We start from the raw sequence: 20,042 nt of genomic DNA on the forward strand, positions 1-20,042 counted from the left end.
GTGGGAAGTGTTGTCTTTTTAAATGGCTTACACTGTTTATTCACATGACAATATAATATGCAAATGTGCATATTTCTGTATAATAGATAACAAGATGTTTTGTCACCTTAGTACAGCTTTCCTGTGAGAGATTTGTAAATACAACTGATATAATGCCTCCAAAGGGCATGGTCTTTCTTGTTAGGATCCAAAAATTAATGAGCACTCAAATACTTGTCAGCCTTTAACTGTGACAAATCTTAGGAAACCTAGTAAAATTCATGAGTCATGTAAACTGCTCATTAAAATGAAAGGGAATTGGTTTGATTTTTTTCACCTGTGAGAAAATGAAAGATAGAGCTCTTTTGAGTTCATAGAATCATCACAATGAGAGATGTAGAAGATCTGTTAGGTTGACTAGTCCATTCCACCGCAAGCGCAGTATGTCTGTGCCATTTATCTAGGCTTTTGTCTAAACTAGTTTTAAATATCCCAAGTGATGAAGCCATACCTTCCTGTTTCATGATGTGACACCTGTATGTATGCAGCCAAATCTGTAAGAGCCTTTTTAGATGCCATATCACATTGCAAGTAAAACTAATCAATTATCTACTGTCTAAGTATTTTTCACCATTACTGCTTTCCAAGTGTATTTTTCCCCAAATGTACTAGCTTGAATTTGTCCATATTGGAATCTGAGTACTACTAGATGTGTGTCCTAGACCCAGGTAGGTCCAGTTGCAAGAAATGCCTTCTTCCAGCTAACGCTAGCTAGTTCCTCCGATGAGGACTAGCAACTGTGATTCATACATTCTTCATTTCAGGCCTAGACCATTACAACTTTCTTTACCTAGTGCTATCAGGCAAGGTCAACAAGAGACTCCAGGTGGTGTAATATGTGGCAGGCTTCCTCTTGAGGATGACTAGCTGCAGGAAGCGCATTGTACCAATACTCTGCTTTCCACCATATACCTACCTTAGTCCATCCCATGCTTTGTTGCACATTGGGCTACCCACATTTGCCATGCTTGCCTGTCAACTGCCCTTGTCTCTAAATCTTCCCATTTTATGTTGAGGTGCTTGATGTCATTCAGAACTATTAGTTTCCATGTTATTCTTGGTCTTCCTCTCTTTCTTATTGAGGTATTTGGTAAGCGTTCTTTTTCCATTCTCAGCACATGTCCCAGCCACTGATGTCTTCTTTTGTAGATTTTTTTTGAGAGGGTACCTTGTCCAGTAATTTTTCTGACTTCTTCATTCATCTTCCTATCTCTGTGTTATTCCCAATATTCTTCTCAGACATTTGTGATGCAATGCATCCAGCTTTTGTGTAACTTTCTTGGTAAGTTGCCATGTCTCATTGCTATATGTTGTGATGGTGATAACAGTTGCTTTGTACACATTCAGTTTTGTCTTGAGGGAGATGTTTTTGAGTTGCCAGATGTTTTTTAGTCTTCCAAATGCAGCGTTTGCCTTCCCGATTCACCATATACTACTGGGTTCAAACCTGATCCTGATCTCTACAACTTTTAATGGGCTTGAACTAGGTTACCTTAATGATAGCCTTTCTGTTCTTGATGCTCTGAGACCATAGGAGAGATAGAAACTATCCAAGCCTGGGGTGAAACTATGAGAGCTGGTGTCAGTGTTTCTTCAGTGTTGGGTCATGGGGTAGGTAACAAGCCTGCTCCCATTGTGGTAGCTGAGAATAACATTTGAGTATGAGGGAAATATGTAGAAGGAAGGAACTAGAGAAGAGGAGGATGAGAGAAACAAAGAAAGAAAAGGAATGATGAAGAGGAAGAAATAGTAATACTCCCAGAATAAATAACTGAGTCCAAGAAATACAAGTGGAGATCCTTCATTTTATATTCTTATACCACTTTTATTCTACCATATGTGGTGCCTATCTACTACAGTGACTGATACTCTATACAGTAGATAAAGTATTATTTATTTTTGCCCTTTCTGATTAAAATGGAAAGCCTTTTTAACTGCACCCACTAAAATACCAAAGTTAGAGAGTTAAAAATTTCCAAGGCCAACACCCATTTTCCTTGTCCCCTCTTATAATATTGACTGGTTTGGTTTGAAGGTGGCCATGTCAAACTGCACTTCATCCCAGGCTTCAGTGGGAGTTAGGGCTGTGCAAGGAATGCAGGATCAAACCATTTGACAAGCACCCCATGTCACCATTTAGCGCATTGCTACATTAGCTGGCTTGCCAGCTGAGTTCCCAGCGACTTAAAAAGTTTGAACGTATATCAGTTTAGAGCACTAAATAGTTAGCCAATAGCTTTCTGGGGAATGCGGGAAGAGGAGTAGGTTGATAACATCCTCACCAAGATAAGGAAAGAGAGAGTCAATGAGTGAACTTTTATTTTGGCTGCTAATTGCTGGCATATTAAAACAAATTCAGTTTTCATGTGACCTTATTGGGGATATTAGTCAAGTAATAGTTAACAATCCTTAGCACTTTTCATATTTAAATCATTCTAAAAACATAATCTAATTAAGGGGTTCTAAAATTAGTATATTCGTGTGGGGGTCATGTTAATAAAGTGTCTAGTGAGCCTCTTCCTATTTGTGATCACATATCACAGTCACCTGTTCAACTACAGCAATTGCTTACATGGGGAAAAATTAGAAAATTATTTGATGAATGTTTAGCAGCCTTTTAATGCAATTTGGCAGCTGTAAACCAGCAGGAGAGCCAATATCACATCACCAGACAGGTCTCCATGGACCACCAAGGGTGCATGGACCACAATTTGGATTGGGCAAGTGAATTATGCATCAGGAACACCCATCTTGTGGAATGGGAAGGTATCTTCCTTCTCCATAGGCAGGTGACCTGATCCTCCACTGTTTCTTGCCTGGTGTATTAAAATTTACACCAGTGCCAAGTGCGTGAAATGGGGTAAATCATTAACATTCTGAACTAGTAGTGTGTTACACTCACTTTGCAATGGCATAGGTGACTATGGAAGATGCAGGGCAAAGAGAGGATCTAGCCCAGTATTCATACAACTTCATCTCATTCAGTGTTTTACGTTTAAATTTTGTTGTCAGGCTTCCTGACAGTAAGTTGTTCATTTTGCAAATAGCGTTTGACTTGGATTTCAACAACTGAGTTTAATAGTGGGTGGCATCTAAAAAACTGTCAGCTAGCAATAGGCCTCTTTGCCTTCGATGCAAATGTGAAATGACCGATCTCAAGTTATTGAATTTTTTTGTGTGTATCATACCATGAATGTATTTTTTCTGTAGCATATTTTGGGGTGAAAATCTGGAATATAGATAGATAGATGCTAATTCTCCCTAGTAAACCAAAGCTCATTATCAGCTAGTGCACAAAGTCATGTTTCATGGTTGTGACATCTGAAAGCCTTGTTTTAGAGCTGTGGTTTCACCTCAGTTGACTTTGTATTTTAATTAATGGCACTGTAGAATTTAAATAAATGAAAATAAATGGTGTCTATAGAGGCTTAGTCACTCCTGAAGCTGCAGCTCCTGTATCCATCAAAGAGCTGTACTGTAAGTGCCTCAAATCCATGTGTTACATGTAAAAACAAGCTAGAACATCAGAGGTGGGATTTTTGAAGCTTCCTAAAGGCCTTTAGGCACCTAATTCTTATTAATTTTAATGAGAATTGGACATCTAAATCTCTTAGGCAGCTTTCAAAGTCTCAAGCTGTATGTGCATTTAATACAAAATAGTCTTATTAAAATCCGTAGAATCCATCCCCATACATAAACTACAACACAGACTAAGCCTAACTGAAGCTACATACACATCTCAAGTTCCTGGTGATATCACAAACCACGTCAGCTTCATTCTCATGGTGATCGTGTTGACATCAGGACTGTCTGAGGTCATAATCTGTGCCCTCAGCAATTAAATGTTTGCCAGTCTGAGTCTGGTCATAACTTTTAATGAGATATTGCCTTAACCTGTTTAGGTTAACTTAAACTTTCATTGCAAGCTGTGTGGTATCATGTAGCTTACCTGATGTCTCATAAATACAAGGTAAGTTTAAAAATACAAAAATAATTTATCTTATTTCAACTCAAGACAGGAATATAAAGATCTTTTAAAGTCTTAATTTCATATCTCAGCTTGCAAGAAGAATAACATGGGATCTTGCAGATTGTGTGTGTGTAATTCTGACGCTTCCTGGGTTTACACATGGTTATGAGGCATCTCACTACCATGTGCCCTTAACATGAGGGACAGAGGGAGCCTTATCTGTGCCTGCCAGGTGTCAGCTCCCTGCGCCACCTGCCACAAGCAACACAAGCATTCCCCTGTCAGCCCATGTGGGCTTTTTTGCCCGTCCTGCAGGCTAGCAACAGGCGCTCCAATCCTCAAGTCCTCTGAGTGTCCATGTCATATCTAGTATCCAATATCTCTCCTCTTATCCACTAGACACTCACAGAATTTCCAGGCCTGCTGTTCCCAAAGGAATACTAGTCACATGTTGGTACACAGCTTACTAGTCACACCTTGGTACGCAGCTCCACTTAACACACAGCACTTATACTTGCTTTCACTATAAACCAATCCAAGTTTAGCAAAGCATAGGGATTTGTATGATAACTCTTTGTTTCCAATATTTCTAGTTGTTATGTAGAAAATAAAAGCATAACATACATTGTAGAATCTACACTCAACTAAAAAGATACGCTCTTATCTGGTAAGATACTACATACCCCAAAGTCCTCCTCACAGCATTTGTCCACCAGGATTGCTGAGACCCTTCTTTCATGAGGTCAAGACTGCTGGCAGATTGCCTCACCCAGGTGAAGGATGCCAGAGTGTCTCTCTGCACCTCCAGATATACCAGACTAGTCTTTTGGTGTTCACCTCTAAAATAGGGTATCCCCGTTCCCACCTTTCCCCGCACCCTCTGCTGTTTCCTGGTAATTTCCTTCTGAAGTCCTTCTGGAGCTCTTAATTAGCATTTGACTCAGTATGTGAATAGACTTCTATGGTAAAACACACAATACACAATGGTCAGCCAGGGAGGTAAGTGTCTCCCATCTCCTGTCTGGAGAAGTCTGTTTCAAGGTGCTACTTCTGAGTGACCCATCTTTAACGATGAGGCCTTAAGAACATATTTTCCAATATGTATATCTCACTGCATATTGTCTGCACGCATATTTCACAAAGACTATGATGATCAGTGTGACACAGGCTTTCAGTAGAAACCCTACATGACCCTCTTTGGTGAACTAGAATGTAAATACCACACCCCAGGGATTCCTGTAATCTGTATACCCCTTGTGCCCTCTGCCAGTTATCATCCTTGGCTCACAGTAATATATAAATTTTACATGTCCTATTTGGTTGTGCAGACTGAATCTTTAAAAGGAGCAAAGCAAAATAAATTAAACTGTTTTAAAAGTTCCTTTTAACCTTTGAATTAAATAAGTCTTTTTAAAACTAATGCAGATTATTAACACTGATATATCAATCTTGGTCCTGTAGGGTGACCTCGTGAGCCTCTGATGGCCATATCTATAATTTAAACTGGGTTAATTTGAGCAGAACAGTTCATCTATTAAGCCAATACACATCAGTTCTTCTTCTGGTGTTATATCTAAAACCAATGACCAGCATAACATAATGAAGCATAGCAGAAGCAGACAGAAACTGAGGTGTGGGAAAGGAATACAGAGAGTAAATTGTGATATGAAATGTAAATTCATAAGACAGGGATACAGGAAATTTAATTCAGATGGTAGAAGCTGCAGAGAAGGCTCTCATACCAAGAGTGGTGAGTAGGGTTGCCAATTTTGGATGGATGTATACCTGGAGGTTTCATCACATAACATAATCTTTAATTAAAGATTAATATTTAATTCCTGGAGACTCCAGGACAGTCCTGGAGGGACCCTAGTCATGAGGATAAGTGAAGCCAGAGAAAGATCCAGTGCTAGATAAGTGAGGAAAGCAGAGAGGGAAATGGAGATGGGCAAGTTCTGTTGTGATGAAGGCTGGAGCTAATTCAGGAAAGACATTTGAAACAGGAGAAGCAATTTTGAATAGGATTATGGAATGAATAGGGAGCCATTGGCGATGTTTGAAGATGGAGGTGCTATGGTCGCCCTTATTAATGTGGGCAAAAAGGTAGACATCAGAATTCTGTACATGCTGGAGTCTAGGGAGTTGAGACTGGTGAAGAGCACAGAGAAGGAAGCAGCAATAATGGAGATGGGATGTGGTGAAGGCATTCTGCAGATGAAGTCTCAGTAGAGTTAAGTCAAGTGAGGTGGCACATGCATAAGCAACTTTGCAGAATTGGGGATAAGCACACATAAGGGTTGGGAGAGGAAAGTTCAGGATCAAGGATGATACCCATGTTACACATGGAGGTGGTAAATGGAAGGTGTGACTCAATGAAGGGGAAAGAGGAGTGAGATGGTGTCATAGACCTAAGAGGAGTGCTTCTGACTGGCAGTCATTTAGCTGAAGGACAGTTGAGATGAAAGCACAAGTTTACTTGATCAAGGCAGCCTAAGAAAATGGATGAGTAAAGCTAAGAAAGTTGCTGATCTTGTGGAATGCTAAATGTCTCCCAACACATTGTAAACTTGCTTTCATTCTTGAGCTAAAGAGTTCCTTCAACTAATGCTGGACTAAAAAGAATCCTATCAACTAGTGTTTGAGCTTAAAGAGTTCCATCAGCTCTTGCGTGGACAACATAGATATCTGATCACAAGTCTTCTTAGTTAAAGGGGAAGAGAACTGGTTTTCAATTATTTTATTTCAAGATGCCATAGTTAAGTATGTGTCTGTTATTTGTTTAAAAATATTTAATATTTGTACTTGGCTATGGAATAATGATTAAAATGTTATTTAAAACTTCACGATATAACTAAAAAAATCTTGTCATTTGCCTGAACTCCCGTGTACCTGGTCTCATAGATCATTAAAGGACAAATGGCTGTGACATCCCAGAATGCAGCATTCTGGGATGTTATGTGCACACAACTACCACATTCAGATATCGTGGTAAAAAGGCTGAGCTAGATTCCAGAGAAGCTGACATATCTTTGGGGTACCTGAAATGCAAAAAGTCTGTTTAAAAAATAGTTATACATTGAACTCTTCTGGATATTTGGGACATTCCACCCATAAAGATAAAATTTCTTCATTTTTATTGAAATATGTATAGGTCACCTTTAAACTAAAGGGAGCTCATGGTTATCAGGCTAACCTAATTTGTTACTAAGGCATAGGAGTGGAAAGTAGTAGTAGTATTGTACTTATTTTCAGTTACTGAATACATTGGCAAGGTTACAATGGAAAAAAAAGTGAGTTTCTGAAGTTTTTTTTGATCATCTGCCCTTGAGGAAGTCACCACAAAGAGGCCTAGAATTTAAGATTAGAAGAAAAAATGATTTGGTGTTTAAAATATTACATGAGAACCATTAATTACGATATGGAATTTATTCAGCAACTCGAGTAGCTGCAGCTGGTGCCAATTTGTTCTCAAGTATTAGTATGAGTGTAGAGGTAGTGGCGGTGAAGACAGAGCAGAATGTGAAGTATGATGCAGAAGATTTCACTTTAGTGTACACTTGCTAAACATGAGGGGCCAGATCCCCAGATGGTGTAAATCAGCATATATCTGTTGACTCCAGCGGAGCTATGCTGCTTTACCCCAGCTGAGCATCTGGCCCCAATGTTCATAATGGGGCTTTATGGAAGTAGTAGCTGGTGCTGACTTGTTCAGAGCTGAGGATCACATGCCCAAAAGCATATTAAAAGGAGTACTTTGATGTTTTACTTCAGCTGGCATACATTTAAAAAGAGGGAGCTTGTCAGTTTTCTCCAGCTCTAAATCTTTTGTGTCATTGTGTATATTTCACATTAGATGGTTTGTTTAACAATTTTAGGAAAATGTCCCAATCCTGTAATCTACTGAGTAACATTTGTAAATACTAAGCACCCTCAATTTCCATTGACTCCAGGAGTCACTCAGCACTTGCAAGATGGAGGCTTAGCTGTATAACTTGTAGTCAGCAATGTCAAGAAATCCCTTATTCTTGGTTCCCTCTTCTCTCCCCTTATGCTTTTCAATATAGAATGTCCCCTAATCTCAGGGCAATATTTTTGCTTGCCTTAAATAGCCAGAGCATTAAACCCTATAGTTTTGCTCTTTCATTTAAATTATGATTGTCAATTTCCCTGTCATCCTAAAATCTGGTGGAGTGAAGTGAGAGGATGAGCCTCATCATGTCTAAAAGAAAAACAAGGGAATAGCCCAAGATGGTTTTTGTTGTTGTTTGTTTTTTAAACAGAACTTGCATGCATTTAATTTGGTTAGTTATTTAGAGAAAATGTGGGAATCAAAAAACATCTTGTCTTGCCCCACCCCCACTCCATGTTGCTATATAGCTCCCATTAGAGATCATGGGAGATAAACATATACCTGAAGGGGAGAATATATCCCCAACTGCATAAACCAAAGCAGCCCCTAGACCAGCTTTCATATTACATGACTGGTACTTCACCAGCAGGTCATTAGTTGCCTTTGTGACGTTGGCTGAAATCACAACCATAATATTGTGACATGGAACTAATTGTTCTTGAACAATTTCTCCACTGTATAAGACTATAAAGAGCCCTTCACATTAGCCAGGGAGTCCCTCTCATCCCACTCATTTTAGGGCCTGATCCTGCAGTAACTTGTAAATTGACTGGGAAGCACCTTGTACAATCAAGCTTTTATCCTGCAACAAACATTAGACCCAGTCCTACACTCACAGGAGTGAATGACAAAGCTCTCATTAACATGCATGATGCAGGCTCCATTATTTTCTCTTGATGATGAAAGGAATATCACATGAATTTGTGTCTGGAATTCCTTTCTGCCCCATTTATGCTATTCTAGGCATTAATCCAGTACAAAATCATATTCCAAGTTCCTGGAATTTTCCACAGAGCCTCTTTTAATTTTCCATGAATGAAATTGATAGTGTTAATTGATCTTTTATTCAAAAGGAGAACAGCTTGTCTGGTAGGGACAAAAGTTAAAATATAGACTGTTCTCATTTTAGCAGGTGAAAATGTAAGGCCTGATTGTTTCCTGTTTTCCTACTTTTTCAGTCATTTGCACTTGTTCAAAGTGAGTGAAAAATACCATGGTTCTGATCTGCCTACACTTTGTACAGATGTAAAATACTATGCAAAGCTGTGGATGCTGCTAAGGTAACCTCAGGCATTCATTGACACTTGCAGGACAAATAGTGGAGGACAAGATAGCATTTTTAGATCATTAGATGAATGTTTTGAAGTGGGCTATGTGGAGTCGCTAACTGTATTGCTTTTTTGATGGAGTCAGTGCAGGGGTGGCTCCAGGCACCAGCGCAGCAAGCACATGCCTGGGGTGGCAAGCCGCGGGGGGCGGCCTGCTGGTCGCTGTGAGGGCGGCAGGCTGGCAGCTTTCGGCGGCGCACCTGCGGGAGGTCTGCTGGTCCCATGGCTTCGGCAGCAATTCGGCGGCGGGGACCCCGATGGCATGGCACCGGTGGACCTCCCGCAGGCATGCCGCCGAATCCACATGACCAGCGGACCGCTCGCAGGCGTGCCGCTGAAAGCCACCTGCCTGCCATGCTTGGGGCAGCAAAAACATAGAGCTGCCCCTGAGTCAGTGGACCCAATTCTCCTCTCACTTACACTAGTGTAAATCAATAGTAACTTCACTGAAGTCAATGGAGCTGTTACATGGGGTTCTCTCAACCCAAAACTCTTGGTAACTTTACTCTTTGTGAGGTAATGTCAGGAGATAAATCACTGAGGACATAGCTTGTCCATCTGGTTAAAGATTGGCACAAACCCAAAGTGCTTTTATCCAAAATTACTATTTTATTAGATCTCCAGCACACACAGATATGCAAAAGTGTTAGAGTGCCCCCAAGCAATAGTTACTCATGGTCTGGAAGGGTCTTGAGTGGTCAAACAACGAGGTTCAAGCGGCCAGCTATCCGTCTGTCGCTGGGGATTCCAAGAGATGTCCAGAAGCTCAAATCCAAATTCCTCAGACCTATCTACCCCTTTTATGTTAGTAACTGCTACAATTACATCAACAACATGTCAATCAAAACAAAACAAAAATCCATTAAGCAAGCACTTTTAATCTGTTGGTCCTGCAACTGTATTTCCACACAACAACAGTCCAAAGAGATAGCTAGATTTCCTTTTATTTATTTATTTTTTTAAAAGGGACAGACTTCAGCATTTTCAAAAGAGAGCCTAACTAGGAAGGCAGCAGCAGGGTCATGCTCACTTCTCATGATCACTCAAACCACTCCCCTCTGGCTTGCCTCGTTATGCTAAGGCTGCTACAGAGGCCGACTAACTTGCATGTGTTTGGCAATAAGCATCACAATCGATATTCCAGTACTGGCCTAGGCATTTTGCTGGGCTGTCAAAATCTCCCTAACCGAGCCACGCTATTGTAAATGAGATGAGAATCTGGCTCAGTCTGGCTATGGCAAATTACCAGAAATAGTTGAGTGAATAACGAGGTACCCTTAATATACTTTGATCAGAATACCATGTGGCCAGTGTATGTCACTTTAAAATCCCAAGAGCCATTTCATTGTATTGAGTCACACTGAATTTTTTTTAATAAAAATTAGCACAAAAAATACCTTCTCAGCCACTACGATATAGTGTAACATCTTGTAGTGTGACATCATTATGATGTGAATATGAATGTCTAATCTAAACAGCATATTAAAATGTTCTGGAAAAGCCTCACAAATGCATCAGCCAATTTTCATAATTTTCTTAATAATAAGCATTTTCATAATTTTTCTTAAAAATATCAACAGAGACCCACTCAGCCTAAGGACCAGCTACCTGGAAATGTTTGGTTTGTAAAAGATATTGCTTTGCTACAGCATGACCAAAAAGACACCACAAGAAAGGCAACAAAGATGGTTCGAGGTATGGTTCTAGGATTAATTATGATGGAAAGAAGAATAATTAAAGGGGCTTGATTGAGGTATTCAGAATTATGAAGGGGTTACTGAACAGTTCCTCCTTTTATCCTGCCCCAATTTACAAGAAGAAGGGGGAGGACTCAAAATTATAACCACAGTAAATATAGACTAAATAAAAGAAAACTCTGCTTTATGCCGTGTAGAATTAATCTGCAGAACTCACTGATGCAAGAGGTTGAATCAAATAATATTGGTAGATTACTTCATGACCACTAAAATATTCTGTAGCAGTTCAATATAAGATACCTTATGGTCATATCTAAAGATCTCCTGCAGGTGCAGATATTAGGCAGAATTATTTTTCTTCATTCTGATGCAGTTGTTCCACATTGTGCTCTTATTCCCTCAAATCTCTCAATTGAAGCAGCATTGGGCTAAATCAGCATATCATGTCCTTCTTAAACTGTAGTGCTGTTATATAGTATCTGTATAATTACACTAGTGTTGAGTGTGATTCCTTTATCACAAAATAGTGCTGAGAAGCTTAATTAATTGATTAAGTGCTTTTGAGATCTTAAATTGGAAGGCACTATAGAGTGCTTATTACTATGTGAAGCATTGTTAGCCAGTTGATTAGATACATTATGGGGTTTTTTTCACCTTCCTATGAAACATCAGGTATTGGTTAAAGCCCAAACCTGCAATGAGCTGTATGTAGGTGGAGCCTTCCACCTCTGCTGTGCACTGAAATCAATGGGCCTCCATCTGCTTAGCTCACGTTTCAGGGCTGGACCCTCAAGGGACAATGCCTACATAAACCTTCGGACTGCTGTTTCACAAATACAGCTTTTCACAATCAAATGTTAGTTTTCACAAAAACAAACAATTTTTGTCCTAGAAACTGAAAATATGTGATTCCTAGAGCATCACTGACATTTTTCCATTTTAACTACCAAAAAAAGCAATGCAATAGATTCAACTCCTAGAGCATTTTTTTGAAAAAACATTTATTTTCAGAGTAAGAAGGATCTTATACAAATAAACAGCATGAATATAGACCCTTTTTCTTCTTTTCTCTGCCCCACCCCCATAAAGCAGTCTGATTATTTATAAGCTGATAGTTCAGGCAGATGTGCCACAAGCTTCACGCAGAGTTCTCCTAGTGCCCTTTTTATTATTGTTGCTATTATTGGTATTATAGTAGAGGGCCCAACCAACACCTAGGTCCCATTGTATGTACATGTAGTAAGAGGCAGTCCCTTGCCTGAAGAGTTAAACTCTAATTAAACAAGACAGATAAATGTGAGAGAGGAAACAAAGACACACAGGGCTGAAGTGACTTGGCCAAGGTGTCACAGCAGGTCAGAAAGCTGGGAATAGAACAGAGGTTGCCTGACTCTCTGTCCAGAGCTCTGCCCACTGGACCTTGATGCCTCTCAAGTGTTCCCCTTTATTTGTGACCTAAAATGCTCTTATTAAGCTTGTTTTAGGCCTTAAGCAAAACTGGCCAGTTGGGATGAATTTTGTGGTGGTTTGTGATGTGTATAAATGAATGAGATAGATGGGGGTCACGAAATACATCTTTGCTTGAAAGTCAAACGAGGCTTTGTTGAATCTGTAGTAGGTTTCCAGAGGTGAAAATTCTAAATTGCACACCCTGCCGCCCCACAACCCATTCATTCATTTATATTGAAAAATTAACTTTGAAAGGCAGCTAATGAGATATTTTTGGCTTGAGTGCCAGGCAGTGGGACTCAAATGTCATGCTAGTCTCTGCTAAACAACTTGGGCTTGATTTCTTCTTGACTGGGTAAAAAAAAGAGATGATATTGTTCCAAGTGCCACCCTCAGTAGATTGTACAGATCTTCACAATATGTTTGCCACTATTCTTTTACATGCTTTGAACAACAATGAAATAATTAACAATAGTGACATTTATAGTAACATAACTGGGCATCTGAATTAACACCCCATTAAGATCACTGGTGCAGTTCCCACCTTTCAGAGCTATTGTTTCAAGCTCTTTGTGTACTGCAATAGTTATGCTAGGTTCACGTTTTGAAGGTTTTGTTTGCTATCATAAGAGCTTGAGACTTATGTTTTTACTTTAAATGAAAGCTTCAATCCTGGAGCAGAAGTTGCCAGCTTGGGGGGAAGAGGTTATACAGCATATATACGCATATGGCCCCAATTTGAGCTCTGTACAAAATGTAAACCATCCAGAATGTTTTGAGATTTTTAAAACACTGTTATTATATACAGTGGCTGCACTTAAAAGATTCCTTTCCAGCTTGAAAGACTGTGTGGGTTTGAGAAAGAGACTATGTCTACACTACAGACTTCTGCCAGCATAGCTATGTCAGTCAGGGACATGAAGAGGTGTGATCCCTAACTGGAAGAAGTCCTTAGTGTAGATGGAGCTATGGGGCAAAGCTGTCTTTTTACCAGTCTAGCTTGCTTCATCTGGGGGGAGAGGCATTGGTGGTTTTACTATACTGGTACAAAGAGCAGCTTTGCCGGTATACCTGTGTTCCATAATAAAAAGGGTCAGATCTATACTATAAATGTACATGGATATAACTATGTCACACAGGGGAGTGAAAAATCCACACCCCTGAGTGACACAGTTATACCGACCTAACCCCTGGGGTAGACAGCACTATATTGACAGGAGGACTTCTCCCGTTGACATAGCTACTGCCTCTCAGAAAGGTGGATTCATCGGCGATCCCTCAAGTAGAGGATGATCTTTCACAGGTTTTATTTTTTATGGGTTCTTTGGTGACTGAGGAATCCAATCCTTGAGCCACAGGCTCATTGGCAGATGTTGCAGGTGGTGTTGGAAGTCAGGGTTGGGCCACGATGGCTGCGTGACGGTTGTCTTTCTTTTCTGGTGTTTTTCTGTGACATTACAAGGTGATTTTCCTCAAAAGTGGATGTTCCCTCTCTGACAAGTCTTCACCGGTTACCCTATCCTGGGCTGCTGTCTCCCAGTGTGTGGTGTCGATGCCGCACCTCTTGATGCTTATATTGAGGACGTCTTTACAGCATTTCTTTTGGCCTCCCCATTTCCTTTCTCCTTTGGTGAACTGGGCATACAGCAGTTGTTTTGGTAAGCATACATCAGGCATGCGCACACAGTGCCCGCTCCACCTCAGCTGGTGCTGGATAATCAGAGTCTCTACACTGAAGATATCGGCCTCTGCGAGGACACTGACATTAGTGCGACAATCCTCCCACTTTATGTTGAGGACCTTCTGAAGAAAGTTGCTGGTGCTGGCGTTCCAGGTTTTTCAGGTGCTTTCTATAGGTCACCCAAGTCTCACAGCCGTAGAGGAGAGTTGGGATTACCACGGCTTTATAAACTAAAAGTCTAGTGTGTGTTCTGATGTTGTGATTGTTGAACACCTGGCGAGACAGTCTGCCAAAGTCAAGGCTGGCACAGCGGATTCTGTGCTGAATCTCGACATCTGTGCCTGCCCTCTATGAAAGACGGCTGCCAAGACAGGCAAAATGTTCTACATTTTCCATCTCTTTTTTGTTGATGTAGATCTTCCTTTCTGGGTCTGATGATTGACTGGGAACTGGCTGGTGGAGAATTTTTTGTTTTGCTGATGTTCAGAGTTAGCTCTAGGCTTTTGTAAGCTTCAGAGAAGCAATTAAGGGCTATTTATAGATCCTCCTTTGAGTGTGCAACTACAGCACAATCATCTGCCTACCAGAGTTCGGTTATTGTTGCCGATATTACTTTAGTTCTGGCATGGAGACGAGAAAGGTTGAAGAGATTGCCATCAGTCCGATATTGGATGCCAAGGCCCTGTGGTAGACGGTCTTGGGTTAATGTTTTCATAACTGCTAAGAAAATGAAGAAAAGTTTGGGTGCCAGTACAGAACCTTGTTTTACTCAAGTTTGGATGACAAAGGGCTCAGAGGTAGAGCCACTGCACAGGATGGAGGCAGTCATCTGGTTGTGGAGGAGTCTTACAATGGTGATAGATCTGCTTGGGCAGCCAAACTATAACATGATTTTCCACAGAGCCTTATGGTGGTGCCTTGTGATGGTCTGAAGCTACACGGGGACTCTGGAAATACTTCCTTTGCAAAAGGGAGCTGGCGATTCAGTAAGATTCTAGCAAGAATCTTCCCAGCGATGGAGAAGGAGGATTAACTATGCCAACAGGAGAAGCTTTCCCGTTAGTGTAGTAGCGTCTTCACTGAAGTGCTACAGCAGCCCAGCTGCAGCGTTTATGTGTAGATCTACCCTAGGAGAGATTTGCCTTTATAGTATACCAGTACTCCTATTCTAGTAAAGAGCTCATAGTGTAGATGCAGCCTGAGATTCCTTCTACTTAAAATGGGACAAACTATTGGAACCAGTAATATTTCGCAAAACATGAGTTTTTAATTGCTACTCCTGTATTCTATGAGAGCTTGAGTTGCTGAGCACCATCAGTTCCCACTACCTTGCAGGAGGTGTTCAGCACCTAGCTGGATTGGGCCATTATATAAAATGGCTGGTGGCGTAGAAAGAAGATCAGTGGTATGATCGTCTGACTTCAGTGATGACACATAGAGAAACAACCTATGCCTCTCTTTCTCTGATCTTATCCTATCAAGTTTGTTTGCTGATCATTGATAATTCATGGTTCCATACAGCTGTTAAAATGATCTTTGATCAATTTCAGAGAGTTATTTTGTCATGAATTGTAAAAATCCCTGATGAAATAATAGGAGGCAGCCTAAAAGCCTTATTATAATGCAGTAGAGCAAGGAGGAATATTTAGAGACAATGGCAAAAGAAGTCTATTTTTGCATAGACTGGACAATATTTTTGGGATGATACAGTTTAATCTATTCTAGTGCAGGACAAGGTCACTTTCTTTTAGTTACAAACAAATACTCAGCAAATAAAAATAAAAAAGCACATGACAGTGAAAAATATGTGCATTTTACTGTCATCAAGAAACTAGTCACATTTGAAAACCTACCATCAATTTGACAGAACAGTTCTAACCTTTTCCCTCTTTTTGTTACAAGGCTGGGTTTTGGAGTGGTACTTTCATCAAGTGCTTATTTGAAAAATGATCTGCTCTACTCTGCTTTTTGCATCAGGAGGCAGAAATAACTTTTGTTGCAGTTTAATTAATTGCTCTTGCTTTTTCTTTTTTAGTTCATTTATTTATAACTAGGATAAATATTTTTAGCAAATTTTATTAATGGCAGTCATTCTGCTTTCTCTTTCTGGGGGCTTTGTTCTCGTGTGTTTCCCAAAGCATTACACTTTAATGTCTTTGTTCATTGGTTTTAAAGTCTTTCTTCAGCTGGGATAATAGAAAAAACATCTCTGTCTGCTCAGCCAGTGGCAATTCTAGCTGTTCTCAGAGGGGTATATATATCTCCAGTTTGTTGCTTGGGGAGTTAGATATACAACTCCAGATAGACTTAATGAGAGTTACATGCTTAATTCCCCACACAGTACATGGAAAATATACCCAGAATGTGAAGAGTGAGACTCTGTGATCTCAGCTTTAAGCATCTTTGCCTTTTTCTTTTTTTAATGCATTATTTCATCTGCCTACATTAGCTAAAATAATTGACAGCTGGTTTGCATTTTTTTTCATCTTCTGAGTCTGTGTCTGCTTTTTTTTCTAGGGAAGGGCTGTGTTTGGCTGCATCTTTTGAACTGAAAGACTAGCTAATTCATAATGTGGGGAGAGGGATTTGCCAGACCGGCTCTGTTCTTAACCTGATTGCTTTATGTGTTAGCCAAGAACAAGGTGCATTAAGGTCCATTGTCCTTAATTACAAAAATGCCCACTGTGAGTTATCATATTTAGATATTTACATTTGTACAAGTACTGAGGAAAAAAACTGGGTGCGAGGGGATATGGATTTACAGGGGGGTTCTGGGTGCAATGGTAATGGGACTCTGAGGGGGGCCCAGGTGAAGGTGGTTGGGGTTCAGTGTAGGGGGGTCTGGGTATGAGGGAGATAGAGCTCGGCAGGGGGGTCTGTGTGGGGGGCTCAGTAGGGGGTCCAGATGCTGGGGGAGTGGGGTTCAGTGGGGCAGGGATTCAGATGCAGCAGTCTGGGGCTCGGTGGGGTGGGGATCTGGGTGCAGGTGACTCACTGGGGTGGTCCAGGCACAGGGGAGTGGGGCTCATCAGGGGGTTTCGAGTGGGGCGGGGTGAGGCTCGGCGGAAGGGTCTGGATATGAGGGGGTCTGGATGCATGGGGGTTGGGCAAATGGGGATGCAGCTCCCTGTACAGGGATCGCTCCCCCTGTAGCTGAGGAGCGATGGGTTTAGGAAGCGGGGGGAGGGAGAGTTTGCAGAGCTTCCTGCAGCTAGGGGAGAAATCTGTGGGTGGGTCTGACCCAGATGCTGTGCAGGGGAAGAGGAAGTCCCGTCCTCCCCAGCTCAGCCAGGACTAGCAGCTGAGCCCAGCACAGGGTAGGAGCCACCAGCCGGGTCTTCCCCTGTCCTGCCTCCTGCTTCACAATGATTTACCTCTCTGCTGGCTGCCCTGGGCACCCAAAACATACTGCTGATGAGGGTCACATGACTGCTCTTGTGGCCTCCCTTTGCTTCCCCTTCAGAAAGTCATTTTTCTGTGGGGAAGCAAAGAAATCTGGGAGGGGTAGGGTTCAGGAGGGAGAATGCTCAGTGGTGCAGAATTCTCTTAGGAGTACTTTGTGTAGAGACTCCTGCTGCCTCTTTATGCTGCCTGCAGCTTCCCTATTACTGTCCTTTCCTCCTCTGCTCCTGCACTTCCTTTCCCTCCATCCATCAGTCCGAGTCTGTTCAAGGTGGTCTTTTCTGCTTCTTCCCAGAGGTGATCTGCTGCCCTTCACCACTCAGCGTCCCCACCAGTCTGTCTCTGTATCCAAAAATTTTCCTGGTGGGGGACAGGATTACTGCCTGCAAATATTTGAAGGAATGTAAACACTAAGGAGGAAGATAAGTTTTTCAGGAAGGATGGTCTAGATGGTTAGGGGCTTACTCTGGAATTTGGGATATGTGGGTTCAGTTCCCTGCTCTACCTCAGACTTTGTGCAAATCACTTAATCTCTCTGTGCCTCAGTTCCCAATCTTAAAAAAAAAAAAAACCAGGGATAATAGTTCTTGTCTACCTCACAGAGGTGTTGTGAGGATAAATACATTAAAGACTGAGGTGCTCAGATATTAAGATAGATGGGGAGAAGGGAGAGACAAATTTAGGAGTAATGGGATGAAATGAAAAGGACAATACAAGTTGAATATCAGAATAATCTTTTTTTTTTTTAAATGAGGTATATTTGGCTGCGGAGTCTCCCAAGGGAAATGATAGAAGTTGTGTTGCATGGGACAAATAACTAGACTGAACAAAACACTAGGAACAATTCTGCGTTGCAAGGGAATGAACTAGATGACCTATAAGATCTTTTCTGTCCTTTTACTACTTTGATTCTCCTGCAGAAATAAGATGACACGTAAGAAAATATGGACCAATCAGGTCATTATATAAATGTACAGCAGGTCTACTTCAACATGGAAAAATAGATTTCTTATTGAATCACTTGTGTACAGGTTAAACATGGGCAAAGTGGTTTGGAAACGTAAGACTACCACCTCTCCCCGAACCTTCACTTATCCATAATCTGTTAGAGATGGGGCAGAGCCCAACATGTCCCTGATCAGTCATCACTTACCTCATGGCAGATTTTATTCAGGGATGGAGTGTAGGGGGGAAATTAATCCTCTGTCATTTGTGTCTTCTCTTCAGGAACAACTAGGTAACCTATATACTCCTCTGGCTTCTGGTGTCTTCAGTGGGAACTGACCAGGCAGCCCATCTCTTGGCGTAGTGCCATGTGATACAGCTAGTCTTACATCCCCCTATCCCAAGAAAGCAGGGAAAGGTCTACTTAGAGAGAGTTGGGATTTATTGGAAAAGGGGTAGTACTGGGGCTGGAAAGACAAAGGGTCACATGGCCAGTATTTCTAAATGTGATTTCCACAACACATCAGCATCTTGTTAAATGTACTTCTATATGTTGCAGACAGAAGACAATAAAATTCCTGTCTCATACTTTTGGCCTGAGTCAGGTTTTTCTCTCCCGTTCCTGCCCCCACACTACCTAAGTCTCCAGTCTGCCTTCCCTCTCAGATTTGTTCTCCAAATATTAGATTAATCCAGGTCATTTTCATCCCCCTCAAATCCTCAGGTCCTGGTCCAACTTCCTATTCCGGATCACCAGCAGGCAATATATGCACATCACTAACAATATAAGGCCAGAACCATGCTGATGGGTGCACGGCCGTAAAATTGCACACCTCACAGAAATATAGGGACCAGTTCATGGGGACTTAAAATAACTCTCACCTAACTGATCCCCTCTCTCTCTCTCTCTCTCTCTCTCTCTGATCTTGATGCCCTTTTTCCATGCTGCTCCTAATGCTTGGAATTCCTCTCTCTCCTCATTCAAATTCCTCCTCAGAGCACTCTTCTCCTGAGATTTAAGCTGTTGTTCTGTAAAGTGTGTGTTTCTATACACATATGTTGTTTGTCTGCTTAGACTGTAAGACCCGTGTGTCAGGGACCATTACGACCCTGAAATTTTGGGTAAGACAGAGCACACTGTCCTAGTCAATAAATAATAATGCTGGACTGACTCATGGTTCTCCTGCTGCTGCAACAGGGTTCTGGTACTGCAATGGCTGTGCTCCTGGCAGCAGCAGTTTTAGGTTGGAGAGAATCAAAAGGGAAAATGCACTGTATGCAAGTTACGCTCTCTGCTACTGGTGCCTGCTGCAGCTTTGTGTGGTGATGGAACATGGCAATATTCCTTTAATTCTGGGACTTCCAAGGTAATAGTCCAGCTATATAGGGCAGTACTGAAGCAATTCTGGTCCTCAACTTCTAACTACTTAGGCTATGCCAGTCATCATGGATCTCACATCTCATCACCACCACCATTGCTGCTGTGGTTCTTACTATAACTATGCATTCAACCATCTCTCTTGACCAATTCTGCCCAGCCCAAAAATGCATTAGCGGTGAGAAAGAAGCAAAAGAAAGTCAAATAGCAGCTGTGTGTCTGGAGTAGCCTTACACTGACCCT

General features: G+C 41.4%; 1 protein-coding gene across 6 annotated transcripts in view; it reads left to right on the plus strand.

Annotated features, from left to right (window-relative positions):
* C7H10orf90 (chromosome 7 C10orf90 homolog) overlaps positions 1 to 20,042 on the plus strand; it is a 169,161-nt gene that overhangs the window by 113,816 nt on the left and 35,303 nt on the right. The window lies entirely within an intron of this gene.

This window comes from Mauremys mutica, chromosome 7 (assembly GCF_020497125.1).
Source record: "Mauremys mutica isolate MM-2020 ecotype Southern chromosome 7, ASM2049712v1, whole genome shotgun sequence".
In the NCBI taxonomy this organism is placed as follows: Eukaryota; Metazoa; Chordata; order Testudines; family Geoemydidae; genus Mauremys; species Mauremys mutica.